The sequence below is a fragment of the Panthera onca genome, chromosome A2, assembly GCF_046562875.1.
Source record: "Panthera onca isolate mPanOnc1 chromosome A2, mPanOnc1 haplotype 2, whole genome shotgun sequence".
NCBI classification, from domain to species: domain Eukaryota; kingdom Metazoa; phylum Chordata; class Mammalia; order Carnivora; family Felidae; genus Panthera; species Panthera onca.
The window spans coordinates 28,648,259-28,663,137 of record NC_138340.1 but is presented as its reverse complement, the minus strand read 5'-3'; the positions used below and the strand labels follow the sequence as shown (position 1 = coordinate 28,663,137).

The following is a 14,879-nucleotide window of genomic DNA, read 5'->3' as shown; positions in this document are numbered from 1 at the left end:
GCATATAGACCAAGTGATGAAAGCAGCTGCCAAGTCTAGTCATTTCTGATTAGTCAGGGCTCGAGGAGGTAAATGTTACTTGACAGATTTTAATGTGTGATCTTTCCCTCCCTTCAGGGTATTTTGAAAATGTTAAAAAGTTGTTGTTGTTGTTTTTAAATAGGATGACTTATAATGAAGGACTTAGAGTCAAAATTGATGTCATGTTTTATAGGCATTTATAGTTGAAATCTATGTTTCGTTCTGAGATCTTGGAAGGAAGAAGGCTTGGGAATCTTTAGGAATGATAAAAGGAAATGGCCTTTGCCTGAAGAGAGCTTAGTCTATTGGGAAGACAGACATGCAAACAGATTCACACGCTATAAAATAATAGCTGCTCTCATAAGGTGTATGTGTAAATCTGGGCAAGACTGGATTTCTGTCACTTACCTATATTATCCATTACTTATTTATTTGGGCCCTGAATGGCTGAGAAACATGCCTATGCTTATTCTTATTATCAAAGTATTTTTGAGGGTGAACTTTCAATTTTCAAGGTAGCTAATCTGTGTTTTGGTGATTCAGAGGCAATGTGGCTGCCTTCTCTTGGAATGGTACTTAATGTTCTGTACACAACCCAAAGCCTTAACTTTAGTTTAGTAAAACTCTATAGATTCCTGGGGACTATTCTTTGATCGTGTCTACATGGATACCAAAACAAATGCGAAGATGAATATAAAGATCAAGTTGTAGTTGTTTCTTGTGGTAACTAACAACTGATTTACAAGGTTTTATCTTCTCCCCCCACTATTAGCTTTGAGATTGTTATCTGTGGTCATGGATTGATCAGCTCATTCCAGGGTGGTATGGGGAGGTAAACCAAAAAGGGGCCCATTTGACCATTTAGCAGACTTCTGCTTAGATCTCATTTTATAAAATCACTCCTAGTTGTAAGGGGTCCTAGAAAGAGGAGTTGTTAACAGAAACTGGGTTGCCCAATCGATGATTGCCAAACTTCCTTATTATCCAAAAATAACCATTGTCAATAAATGTGATAATACTGTATCTACTGTTTTTGCAATGTATTTTCCCTCTCAATAATATCATGAATCTTTTTTCCATGTTATTAAATATTCTACCACGTATTTTTTTAAAAAGCTTATTTATTTATTTTGAGAGAAAGAGAGAACTGTGGGGGAGGGGCAGAGATGGGGACAGAAGTTCTGAAGCAGGCCCTGAGCTGTCAGCACAGAGCCTGATGTGGGGCTCATGGGACTCCAACTCACGAACCTTGAGATCATGAACTCAGCCGAAGTCAGACGCTTAACCGACTGAGCCACCCAGGCTCCCCTACCACATTATTTTTAATGTCTACCTAACAGTCTACTTTATGGCTGTACCAGAATTAATTTAAACATTCTTCTTTTGTTTGAAATTTAGAATTTCCAGTTTTTACTATTATAAATAGTACAGGGGTAAATATCCTTGTACTACATCTTTTTCAGAACTCTTTTGACATTTTTTCTTCCCTTTTGATTCTTCCTTTAAAAGAAATCAGGAAATAACAATGATATAAGTAAATATTTAGGAACTCTCTTCAAACAGAGTCTGGAGGGGAATTATTTAATATCTCAGATAACTTAAGATTATTGTATAGGACGCAAAATATCTTACTGATTTGGTAAAATCAGAGAAACAATTGGTAAATCCAGACATAGGAGAGAGAAGGAGGGAAGTGACCTGTCTTCTCATGGAATCAATCAGCTGAGTTGGTTGAGTTAAAATGGCTTAATGAGTTTTAACAGGTCTGGTTAAGGGGATCTGGCAGTATGTTAATTTTCAGAATACCTTCTGCCTGAAAGTATATTTTCATCTGATAGCGTGTTTCCTTTTGTACAAAGGTTGTCAAATGAGAGTGTGAAGGTAGCTCCTCTCACAACTCACCTGGCAGAATGTATTGTAGGCGTGTTGAGGTTGAAAGGCTGGTACCCACAGCAGCTAATAGCAGAGGCTGCAGGGAGGTGTAGCTTACAGAAGAGTAAAAGGGGAAATGTTGACACAGTCCACCGCCACCCCCACCCCATCACTGCTGTGGTCTTGAGTGTGTGTGGGGGTGCCTTTCCTTGTTCGAAAACTAAAAGTAGATCAGCAAAACTGAGCATAGGGCGGAGAGTTTTGGTACTTGCTGAGTACATTACCTCTTATAACAGAGTTTTAAATGTCAATGCTTTTTCTAATGTATATGAGGAATCCTAATTGAAAAGCGGGCCCATATGCTTAGACTATATCTAGCTCTGTTTCTTTTTTTTTAATACTGCAAAATAAGGTTAATTTTTATGGTGAATATTTTATGGCTCGCTTTCTGTTATGTGCCAGACAAATTGAAGGCAATGGAAACTGATGGGTGCTGAAGATAAAAGAGCAGTGTTGACCTTTTGGTAAATCATTCATCATACTGCTTCATCTGTAAGTGGTTTTCCAGTTGTAGCTCATATTTGCTAATCACTACATTTGACTCTCAATTCTACAGGGGCTGATTGTCTTGTTGTGGATTGCCTTTTCTTTTCTCCCCCCCCCCCCTTTTTTTTAACTTTGGTTATTGTTATTATAGCTATTTTATTACTATTAGTTCCTCCACCAGAGGGGGCTTGTGGGCAGAGAAATACAGTGGGAATTAATAATTCCGTCTCTTTTTGCCTGTCTTCACTGACTTTTAAGGTTTTTCCTTAATGGCTGAGAGGTACTTTCAGCATTGCATTCACCTCCTTGTTCTTGTTGCCAATGAAATTAAATTACAATTTGACTGTCTTTGGCGATGACCACAGAATAGTTAACTGGTGTTAATGGTTTAGCACCAGGATGATTTTTGGCTTCCGTGTTGATCAAAGTCCCGTTGGGGAAACCAGAAATGAGAGTAAGAATGGCCTCTTTAATCCTGGGTCAAATACTGGAAAATATGGAATTTATTATGGTGGAAGATAAATTTGATCCTGGACCCAAAGGTGATCCAAGACTGCGCATCTGATAGAATCAACTTCACCAGCATTGTGGGAATGTATGGTTCTTTATTTCTTGATACTTCTAACTGACTCTGGCCATCACTAGAGTTCAGAAGTGTATTCAATAAAGAAGACCCTTTAAGTCTGGATCGGCATACAAGATATGGAGGACAATATGGACATGCTTGTCATCTGGTCTAGGCAAGAGAACATTTACAGAAAATATTTTGCCTTAAGACCCAGAGAAATTGACCCTTGTCCACTAGGGAATCCAACCAGTTATAGTGCTGTGCTGATTAACCCCACAGAGGTTGTTTCTTAATTTTGTATTTTAGGGTTTGTTAAACTAGGGATTGTGTCCCTTCTCTGGGGACAGAGAGTATTTTAATATTTTGATTACAATTAAAATGGAAATTGGAAACACTAAGAGACAGAAACTAATCAGAAGTGTTTCACTCTTCCTTTATTCCCAGTCACTTGCAGTGTCGACCAATATCCAGATATTACCTACACTCGCCTATCTGCTTGAACCAGAGATTCCTGCACTGGGTGAGTGGTCCTTGGCCTAGATTGGCATTGCCCATTTGATTGATGAGGGCAGTTTGACAGAGTTGTTGCTAGTTATGTTGGTGCTGAAACTCTAAGAGCATGACTACAATTCCATTCTGGAAGTCTGTGGTGTGTGGTGGGGTGGATGTGGGGGTTCACGACCCTTTTTTATTATTTTATTAAAACACTAATTATAGTTTTATGACTGCAACCAATCATAATACTTTTACCTTATTTGGGATAACAAAGAACCAATGTCTTTATACTCTTTTGTAAAAACGCAAAAAAGCAATAAATACGATTTCTAAAAAGCACCATCTTTTAACAGGGAATTCTCAGAAGTCACATTTTTTTCTTTCTTTGTTAGAGATAGAAAGCCAGTCTTTGGGGAAGGGACCCTTAGGTCCCAGAGGAACAGTCAATAGTGATAGTCTATTAATACCAGATTGTTCTTATAGGAAGAAATCATTTTTACATGGTGGAGACATTTTAGTCTTTAGAAGATTTTCTCAAGTGTCTTCCATAATAGTATGGTCCAGAAGTTAGTCTGGGAGGAGGCAGAAATGAATTAAAATGGATTTTGGGGATCTTGCTTATTGAAAATGATAATGCTGTCAAGCATGACTTATCTTACCTTCCTTCTCCAGACCCACAAAGTTAACTAGATTCATATCTATCCTGTCCCTTTTCCTCAAGACCCAGAGATTAAGAAGAATTTCCTGCATCTTTAAACTAATTTGTGAATGTTCCCTTCACCTTTTACTCTTCTCCACCATCCAATAAGGTAACCACTAGCCACGTGTGGCTCTTTACATTCAAACAGATTTAAATTAAACAAAGTAAAAAATTTATTTCCTTAGTCACACTAACCTCTTTTGAAGGACTTGATAGGCATCGGTGGCTATTGGCTGTCTTATTGGACAGCATAGATATACAACATTTCTATCATCACAGAAAGTTCTGTAAGTGCTGCTCTGATACTCTTAGATATCCATCTAAGGATATCTCTCACCCTCTCAGGTGGTCACTGTTTTTTCTCAGTGTCTGAAGTGGACATGGTGTCCTTCTTCATCTCTGCTGTCACTTACAGACAACTTCTTTTCTCTTTATCCACAGAAGCACCCTCAGGGGAACCTGGGTGGCTCAATTGGTTAAGCATCCAACTTCAGCCCAGGTCATGATCTCACAGCTCGTGAGTTCGAGCCCTGGGTTAGGCTGTGTGCTGACAGCTTGCTCAGAGCCTGGAGCCTGCTTTAGATTCTGTCTCTCCCCTTCTCCTCTGCCCCTCCTCTTCTCACACTCTGTCTCAAAAATAAATAAACATTAAAAAAAAAGAAAGCAGGTGCCATCAGATAATCCTACTGCCTAGTTATTGAAAAATTTACCCCCAGCTCACTGACTTTATGCCCATCACCTCCTGCCTTCGTTGTTGGTGAAAATATCCACATAGAAGACTCTTCTCTGGCCTCCCAGTTCCTTCAGTTTCTCACTGTCAAATGTCTCTTTTTTCTGCCTATTGGTCATTTCCCAGGCCAGTGGCCCTCAATCTAGGAGGCTTCCCTCTTCTAGAGGGCATTACAATTGTAAGGAGAGATTATTTGCAAATGTAAGAAGTACCACTGGCCCTTAGAGGGCAGGAATTAAGGATACCAAATGTATTTCAGGACCAGGGACAGTCCTACATAATGCAAAATTGTTGCATCCCCAATGTCATAGTGCTCTTGTTAAGAAACATGGTGCTGACCTTCAAAATGGATTTCAAAGCATTTCTCTTTCCGTGTGTCTTTCCAAGGATGCCACCTCATGTGCCCACAACATTCCTATTCCAATAGGAGTTCCTTGACTCCTTAGAGCCTCCAATCTATTGACCTACTGCTTTCATGTACTAATGATTATCCCTCTTGTGCCCTCATTTCCCTCCTCACCCAGTTTAGGTGCTGTGATTAATCTCCCCTTTGTCATCTCTGTCATACTTGCCTGGCATAACTTTTTTTTCTTTATTTTTAATTTTTATTTGATTTAATTTTTTAATTTACATCCAGGTTAGTTAGCATATAGTGCAACAATGATTTCAGGAGTAGATTCCTTAATCTTCTCCCATTTAGCCCATCCCCCCCTCCCACAACCGCTCCAGTAACCCTCTGTTTGTTTCCTATATTTAAGAGTCTCTTATGTTTTTGTCTCCCTCCCTGTTTTTTTTTTTTTATTATTATTTTTGTTTCCCTTCCCTGATGTTCATCTGTTTTGTCTCTTAAAGTCCTCATATGAGTGAAGTCATATGATACTTCTCTTTCTCTGTCTGACTAATTTCGCTTAGCTTAATACCCTCTAGTTCTGTCCACGTAGGTGCAAATGGCAAGATTTCATTCTTTTTGATTGTGTCTGGCATAACTCTTGACTTTCACTGAGCTTTCTGTCCACTTTGGGCCTGAGTGCAGATGGATGGAGAATAATGCTAAGTCTTATGGACTTACTTTAAATTTATGTGCACTAATTTCAAGTAGATCCTCTGCTCCACTTGGCAGTCCTGCCTTATTCACTTAGTACTTCTATTCTCTGAGACAAGTAATTTACACCTTTACCTGTACCTCAAACCTCTGACACCCATCCCCAGTTCTCCCATTCAGCTGACACCCTTATTCCATATTTAACTGGGGAAATAGAAACCATCAGAGCAAACCACCTCACCTCCTCCAGCAAATTTGCATTCCTTCCTGTTTCCAAATACTGGTAAATGTTCTTTTAATTTGCATGCCGTTACTACTCTGAGCCATATGATGATTCAATTCTCTTACCACTTTTCTCTATTTGAAAGATCTGGAAACCTTCTTTTGTACAGTGTCCCATAACATCATTTGGCTTTCATTTGATATAAACACATCATTTACATATTAATTCTGCCTTTGTTCTTTTCTCATTAATCCATAACAATTAAAATCGACCATTACTCTGCCACACTGTGAGTTTTTATGATGTCATATCAAAGTCTCCATTAATTAAATAACTTCAGAAATTAAAGCCTTATTTGATGACAATATCTTTCAGTTGCAAATCATCTCCACTAAAGGGCACAATGGCAGACTTGGGACAATTTTAGCATTAGGACACACCAACCGAACAGCCAGATGTGCTTACTGACACATTGAAAGTTAAAAGCTGTCACTTTGGGTGATCGTTTGGTGCCAATGACACTGAGAACAGAACAGAGTTGATGAGGGGAAAAAAGGACACACTCAGGCACTGCTATTGGAAAGCACAGCTCAATTATCAGGTTGTCATTTAGATTTTGTGGAATGTTCATTGGATTGAACCACAAATTAAAATAAAAAGTCCTTCCAGAATGTTTGGAGCTGTGAGACTATGTCGTTGGATTTCAGTTTGAGAGACACTGACCTGCAGGGTAAAGTTCAAATTTCTTAGCTTAAAATACAAGGCCCTCATTTAACTGGAGGGTGAATTGGAGTGGAAGGGAGTTAGATTAAGACAGTGAGAGAGAAGTTATTAACGCAGTTGTCGGGGTAAGAGATGAAGAGAGCTGGAGTGAGGAAGAAGTGTAGGAAAGGCAGAGACAGAATCAGAGCTGCATTAGATAGAAATGAAAAAAATAATAGGGGAGAGGGACATACAGCCACATCAGAGGTGGATGGCAAACGGACTCTTTTATATTCATGTTATAGGTAAGGAAATAAAATAGTGGATTGGACATCTTAATTTGGATGTTATTTATAAGTTTTTAAGTAAGGATTTTAGCTTAGTTTAAAAGGATATTATGGTTTTTTTTTAAAATAAGGATTCACTACCTTACAGCTTTAAGAGAATATAGTTTGCTAATGTGTCTAAATGACTTATCAAGAATAGCTAAATTATGAGCATCAGCTAGATACAGCAGTACTGGCTGTGGTGTACTTGATATGTTTAGATAATCCCTAATTCTGGGGAAATTGTAGATCAATTTGATGGTTGAAATAAGGCCAAATATGTAGGAATCATAATAAATACAAAAATGCCTAATTTTAGCTGTCAATAGACAAAGATTGTTACGATGGATGGGGAAGGAAGACAGCTATGTACTCTTTGTAGACTATTTACAAGGGATACCCCTATTATGGATGGGACGATTGAAAGAAAACAGATGGAAATTGACATAATATTCCTTGCCAATACCTTTCAAAAGAAAGCGTGGATGATGTATTAATATCAGACAAAATGTGCTTTAAAGCAAGAAGTATTATTATGGTTACAGAGAGTTATTATTTAATGATGATAGAACAATTCACCAGGAAAATATATTAATCCTGGAGCTACATTACTGAGCAGCATCATTTCAAAAATATATAAAATAAAAATTGACAGAATCATCATAAGATATTGAGAATATAGGTAATTATAATCAGGAAGATCTAAACATTTTCTCTCAGACACTGATAAGTCAAATAAAGTTAAAAATTTAGAAAGGATAAAGAAGATTTAAAAAAATATCACTGATTAGCTTGGTCAAATGGACATTTATAGAACTTAGAACTCCATTAGCAGAGAATATTTGTATGTAGGAAGCCTGAACGTTGATGAATACAAATTCTATCCCAGAGAAGAAAAAATTTAGAGGCCAAAAACCAGTAGACATCAAAATTTCATACATTTGAAAACTCAAGATCATACTTTCAAATGTTTTTTGAGTCATAGAAAAGTGATGAGAGAAATTGGTAGATGCTTTATTTTAAATCTTATGGGGTATAGTTAGAGGGGTACACAGAAGGGAATTTATAGATTCACAAATTTATATATTAGAAATAAAGGAGAGGCACCTGGGTGGCTCAGTCAGTTAAGCGTCTGACTTCAGCTCAGGTCATGATCTCACGGTTGATGGGTTTGAGTCCCACGTCGGGCTCTGTGCTGATAGCTCAGAGCCTGGAGCCTGCTTCAGATTCTGTGTCTCCCTCTTCCTCTCCCCCTCTCCCACTCACGCTGTGTTTCTCTCTGTCTCAAAAATAAATAAACATAAATTATTTTTTAAATAAAAATAAATACAGGAATGCTGTTATCAGTGAGTTAAGCATTCAACCAAAAAGGTATAAATAGCAGAGTAAACCGAAATAAAGTAAAGGTAAGGGATAATATAAAATATTAAAACAAACAAAATAGAATACAAAAGGAATAGTAGAAAAGATCAACAAAGTAAAAGATGATTCTTTGAAAGATTCTCCAAACACATTCACATCTGGCAATCTTGATCAATTACAGAAGCAGAGAGAGAGAGAGCGAGAGAGAGAGAGAGAGAATACAAATAGTATTATAAATGAAAAGGGAGCCCTAAATATAGACTTACTAGACAATAAAAGTCCAAAACAATATACTATGAATAACTTGATGGTACTATATTTGAAAACATACATTCCAATAAATAAGGGTACTCAGTATCCAGATGATAATACACATCCTAAGCTTATGTCCCAACAAGAGACATAAGAAACATGATATATAACTTGAGTCTGGTGCTTTGTCCATCCTGACACACCTCATGTCTAGCTGAGTTGAGTTTGAGTCTGGCTTCCTAGAATAAAAAATCATTCATTCGTACAACAAATATTTATGAACACTTATTGTCTAGTTGGAATTGTGGTGCTGCTAGCTTATACTTTCATGATGAAGGTACATGTTAAATCAATACAAAAAGAGATATTCACTACTGTGATAGTGCAGTAGAAAAGGTAAGAGCAGTTTAACAAGGAACCTAATCTCATTAGGGCAAAGGGCACATTAGCAAAGGTTTCCTGAAAAAGTGACATTGAAGCTGTGACCTAAATTGTGCGTAGGAATTATCCAGGCCAGGAAGTGGTACGGATTCCAAAGACATAGATCATAGAGTGGGACAGTGGAAAGATATGAGATTCCATTTTGGTAATTGCTGTTGGAATATGGTAAGGGTTTGCATGAGCCAAATGCATTAAATTCAGACATCTCCGTAAAACACAAACACTTGGTTTCATTTGTTAATAGATTTATGTAAATGCTTAAGACTATAATCTGTAGAGAAAGTGTAAAAATGTGGATGGGAAGGAAATAAACCAGCTTCATTCAGAATAGTGATTGCTTCTAGAGAGGGGAGAGCAGAGGACTTCTACATCCATCCCTTGTTAATAGCATTGGATCAAAGGAAGTATGAAGTTAGCCGCAGTCGTGTGTTTGCTAAGTTCTTTAAGTGTTGGCCTTATCTGCAGTGGAGCCCTTAATTATAAAACATCAGACAGGAAGTGAAACTAAGAGATGCCATTCTGAAGGCCGCGGTGGTTTATACAGTACTACTCAAAATGGGAAGAGGGAGGTGCTGAAATTTGAGAGTAAGGGTTTAGAACTGCTCTGTCCAACACAGTAGCCACTAGCTGCATATGCCTATTGAGTACTTGAAATGTGGCCAATGTGAACTGAGGCGTGCTGTAAGTATAAATTCTACACTAGATTCCACAGGTAATACTTAAAAAAAGAATGCAAAACACCTCCATAATATTTTCACAATGTAAATATAATGTTATTAATATAATAATTGTGTAATATGTTGAAATAAGATTGTAGATAATATTGAGTTACATGAGATATTGTTAAAATTAATCTCACCTGATTCTTTTTACATTTTTTAATGTGGCTCCTGCAAAGTTTACAATCACACAAGTGGCCAAAATCATATACCTAATGGGCAGTGCAGTTTAGAAATTTTGTAGCAGTTTGGCTTTGCCACATCATCCAAGTGCCTCTTTTAATTGGCTTTTACAAATTGTATCATCAACCCGCAGCAGATTGGAAGGGAAAAGTACAATCAACTGGTATTACATCACAGACGGTTTGCAAAGCTCTGCTTTAAACCATTAATATCTTCAAGGGTGCTTTTGGCTGCTGTGCTTGCTGTAGGAAAATGTATTTATTGTCAGTTTCTCAGAGCTCTGTGAAATAGTCTTAAGGAAGTGACTGTTAAATTTCTTTGGACCCTGAGTATGAGAAAAGTGATTGATAAAGATTTGCTCTCAGATTTGCTTGTATTTATTTTCCATTACATAACTTGTATATTGGAGTTAGACCATTATAATGACTATTGTAAAGAAAACACTTTTTAAAAAGTCCGATCGGAGGATCTGTTTGGCATCAGCTAGTGGTTGTTTTAAGAATTAAATAACAGAGGTTGGGGAAGCTTATATCTCAAATTAGTTACATTGCAGCATTGATAATATACTTAAGTAATTGTCTTCCTTAGGTTTTGTTCTATAAAATGGACTTATTTTCATCGGAATGGACTAGTTAACATTGGACTTCGAGTTTGGCACATGTGAGCTTGTGATTTACAGGGCAATTTTTCTCATCAAAACCTGGGCAGAACCATTTATTTTAAAACCAATATTTATTTTACAATGGGAAGATGGAGCAGATTAAAGGCGCATAAAACCATGATAAATCACCCAATCTTTATCCCATAGAAAATCTTTTAAATGGCTCTTAAAGTAATGGCAGTTAAACAGTCTCCTACAGTTTGTATGTGGATGGTTTTCTAGCATATGGTATAGTCATGTAGATTAAAATCTAATTAACAAGGAATTTATAAATTTCAGATGTGGTCTACGTGATTCTTTTTCAAGAAAAAGTTGTGTGTTTTTTTCTTAGCCAAGTTTCTGAGTCTTGCTCATGAGTAAAGAGAATCTAGTATGAAATTTTTAGCTGTTTCAGATCAAAGACCCAAGAAATGAAATCTCTTTTAGTTTTTCATTTAATAATCAATTTTTATTTCAAAGTTTAAGAAACATGTATATTCATGTTTATTATAGATTATTATGCAAGAAAGGACTTTTTATAACTTATCTCATTTTGTTTGATTTAGTTCCCATTTATATGAATTTCTGTAGTTAAAAATAATGGAGGGAGCTACATTTCTCTGATAGTATTTTTTAGTACTATTCTAATTATAAGTGAAGTTATGTCCCATAGAACCTCCGGACTGGTTAAAGAATGCTAAAGGTTAGAAAATAATTGATAGGGAAAAGATCTGCTTATAGTCATGGTGTGGGGAGTCCATGTCCTATTGTGGATGGTGTCCTATTGTGAGTGTTCTGCCTATAACTAATCGTAGACTCTAGGTCCGTGGTTGGCCAACCTTTTCTGAAAATGACCAGAGACTAACTATTGTAGGCTTTCTTGGTTTCTGTTCTAGCCATCTGCTGTTATTGGGTGAAAGCAGGCTTAGGCAGTATGTAAATGAATGGTTGTGTGCCTACTTGACCCAACAATTCTGTATCTGGGAATGTTCTCTGGGAAATAATCAGAAGTTTGGGAAAAGGAGTGTGTACAAGAATATCTATCATGGTATTGCTTCATGGCATGGAAAGCTATTTATGAGCCCTGGTTAATTCAAAGAAAAGCAACAAGGCTGAACTTAAGATGTGCTCCTGTTTTGATGTAACATAGGTATGTATGTTGGGTTGGACTATGGAAATGCAGAAGAAGGAGTGCATATGTAGTCCTCTTTGGAGGAGATGGATTTCCTATGAGGAGCTTGGAACAATTGCTGTTCTATTGGCAAGGCTGTTCCCATCATGGCAATGGATCCAGAGAGCTGCAGCCAGCACGTGTTGTGTTTCCTCTCATTGGTGACGCCATCCTCCCTGATGCAGTTTAACATTCAATTCATCAAATGAACTCCTCTTGTTCAGGTTCCTTACGCATCAAATTGTTGTCTGATTAGGATTTGGCATTGCCTGGAGGACATCTTCAGGAAGGGAACGTACTGGTCATACTGACACCTGTGCAGCAGTTATACCGCAAATTGTAGACTTCTACTTTGACAGTCTGGTTTTATGCCTTGGTCTTCTGAGCTCGTTAACAAAGTCTGCCTCCTGGGAAATGGACTCTGTACTGTGTGCCAAGAACACCAAGGCTCAGAGTGCCCAAAATCTGGTGAGGGACCTTCCTAAGGTATTGATCGATGACCTTCAGTTGGGCCCTTCTACAGACAGCATTCTGTATTTCTGCACAGTGGGATGCTTGAGCCTTTTCCTATTTGAAGTTTTGGTCCTTCCCCTCTCTCAAGTTCTACACTTCTTTGATTGTTCTCTTTTCAGGCTTTACTCGCTCTGTTTTCCTTCTTGCTTCTTGTCACTTGACAGAAATACAGTGGGGAGAGACTGGTACACAAGAGACATTGCTACTTCTGGAATTTAACTTTCTCCTCGAGTTTTCACTGGATGACATTGATTTCTAGTGCAAAGGGCTCTCAGCTTTGGAGGAGACCTGGAGAGAAGCAGAGTCCCTCAGGTCTGCTGTGAGGCTGGAATCCCCTTGTCCCAGCAACAGGGTTTGGCATTTGTGTGAGACTGCAGGACATTCCCCTAATGCCAGGAGCTTCTAGCAGTGACAACCAGCCCAAGGAGAAGCAGCGACCGTTTTTCCACCTGAGGGAGGCAGACATTTTGTGAGCTCACATGATTTTCTCATCAGACTCTGAAACAGCATTTCACTGTATTTTGATACAAATGCTCAAACTACACATTAGGGATAATTTCTACTTGTTTGGAGCACAAGTCAGAATGATCGTATCTCTGTTAGAGAAAATGAAGAGGCCTCTGCGTTTCACACTACTTCATTAAAGAGAAAATATTTTCCCAGTAGGCAAAAGCTACTGGCTAAATTCAGCCCCAAATTCAAGATCATTTGTACCAAGAACTCTTATGTCAGCTTCCTTTTTCATGAATTAACATGGGTCTCTGGAATTTACATTTCTTACAAAATGTTTACCCATTTTCCCTTTTTAGCAGGTGAGAGAAAATCCTAATTCAAGCCACATTCTTCTATCACTTTGGAGGCTGACTGGGGATGAGAGTTCTTTGATTTAAAGAAATCCCCAAAGCGATTGGTAAAACTGCTTACAGAATTTGAGATTGCACATCTCGAGGAAGATTTAGGTCTGAAAAGTCACAGATCTTAATTCGTGCAGTGTTGATTTCATTACCTTGCTTAGGAATACAGTGAAGTCACTGTTTAAAAGTCGAATGAGTACATTTCCATCAATGAAATGTATCAAGTACCATCAAGTAGTGAAATGGTGTCAAGAAAAATAGCATTTCATTTTTTCTTTCCATTCTTTGTATTGAAAAATATGAAAATTGCCCTCTTTCTTTTTGAGTTAATGCTACAAAAGCTTATAAATTTTACCTTGAATATTTAGATGTTTATGTGAGCATAGCTCAATTTGTAAATCTGAACTCTATCAACACGACAATTAATTTTAGAAAATTGTCAGTAAGCAGATATGCTGGGGCTAGAATAAGAGGATTCATTTACCATATAGGCAATAATGCACGCTATAAAAAATCAAGAGATAGTCACATAGAAAGGGAAAAAATGAATGTAGATCAATAATTTAATTTAGCTCTGACCTGGCTAAGTTCTATAGCACGGTTCATAATTTTTCAGTGATAGACCCTTAACATTTTACATATAGTCCTTCAGTTTTGTATTGATCTTCCCTAATGTATTCTTCATTTCACAGGAGGAATAACATCTCTCAAATCTTTAACAAAAACACATTTTTTCAGCCTGCAAATGTTAACCAAAATATGACACCCTATTAACCTTATTTATTCCATTTTCAGAGCTACTTTTTTCCCTGGCTAAATAATTTTAAAATTTAGAAGAGAAATGGGTAGGAAATGAATGACGACTTAGAGGGCAAGTTCATGGAGTTCTCTCTTAGTTAATAGATTCTTAGTCTTTCTGCATTACTTAAATGCTTATTAACACTGGAACCCTGGATGTTCTATGTATAGTGTATATTTATTCCGTGGAAAATTATTCATTTTTAATGGAACTAAATGGCCGCTTGGACAAGGGACTCTAGCTATTAATCAGGAGGCAAGTGATTGACTTTCATGTTCATTAAATATTCAATAAAGTTCATTTATGAAGTCTGTAACACTAAAAGAAAGTTTTTATAAGTGAGTGTGTTTGCACACACCTACATTTTAGTGCTATATTCATTTGTTCACTTAACAAATACTTAATATATGCCATGCGCCATGTACTGCTGATTCAGTGATGAACAAGCCCGTGGCCCCTGTTGTCATGAAGCTTCCAGGGCAGTGCATGGGACAGACGTCATCAGTGCTATGACAGGAGGTGGAGGGCTACTGAAAAGCTTGGGGGACTCTGTTTCACTTGACTCCCCTCCATACACAGAAGGTGATTCTTCTTTGCATAAATTTCCTGAGTCTCCTAGAAATTCAATATAGCAAATTCTGATTGCCTTCTGAGAAGATATTTTGTTTAGAATGATGGGATCCTAGTTTCTTAGAGCTTGCAGGGACTATAGAAGTCATA

The 14,879-nt window shown here is 37.5% G+C and overlaps 1 protein-coding gene across 5 annotated transcripts in view; it reads left to right on the top strand.

Moving 5' to 3' along the window:
- FHIT (fragile histidine triad diadenosine triphosphatase) overlaps window positions 1–14,879 on the top strand; it is a 1,422,334-nt gene that overhangs the window by 255,236 nt on the left and 1,152,219 nt on the right. For 3 of the 5 annotated variants that reach the window (XM_060633695.3, XM_060633693.3, XM_060633694.3), the window contains exon 3: window positions 3,452–3,527. The exons of 1 other annotated variant lie outside the window; for it this stretch is intronic. The gene's annotated coding sequence lies outside the window, so the exon portion shown is untranslated. Of the gene's footprint in view, window positions 1–2,353; window positions 2,446–3,451; window positions 3,528–14,879 lie in introns of those variants that run through there. One more of the 5 variants, XM_078442877.2, reaches the window with a different exon arrangement.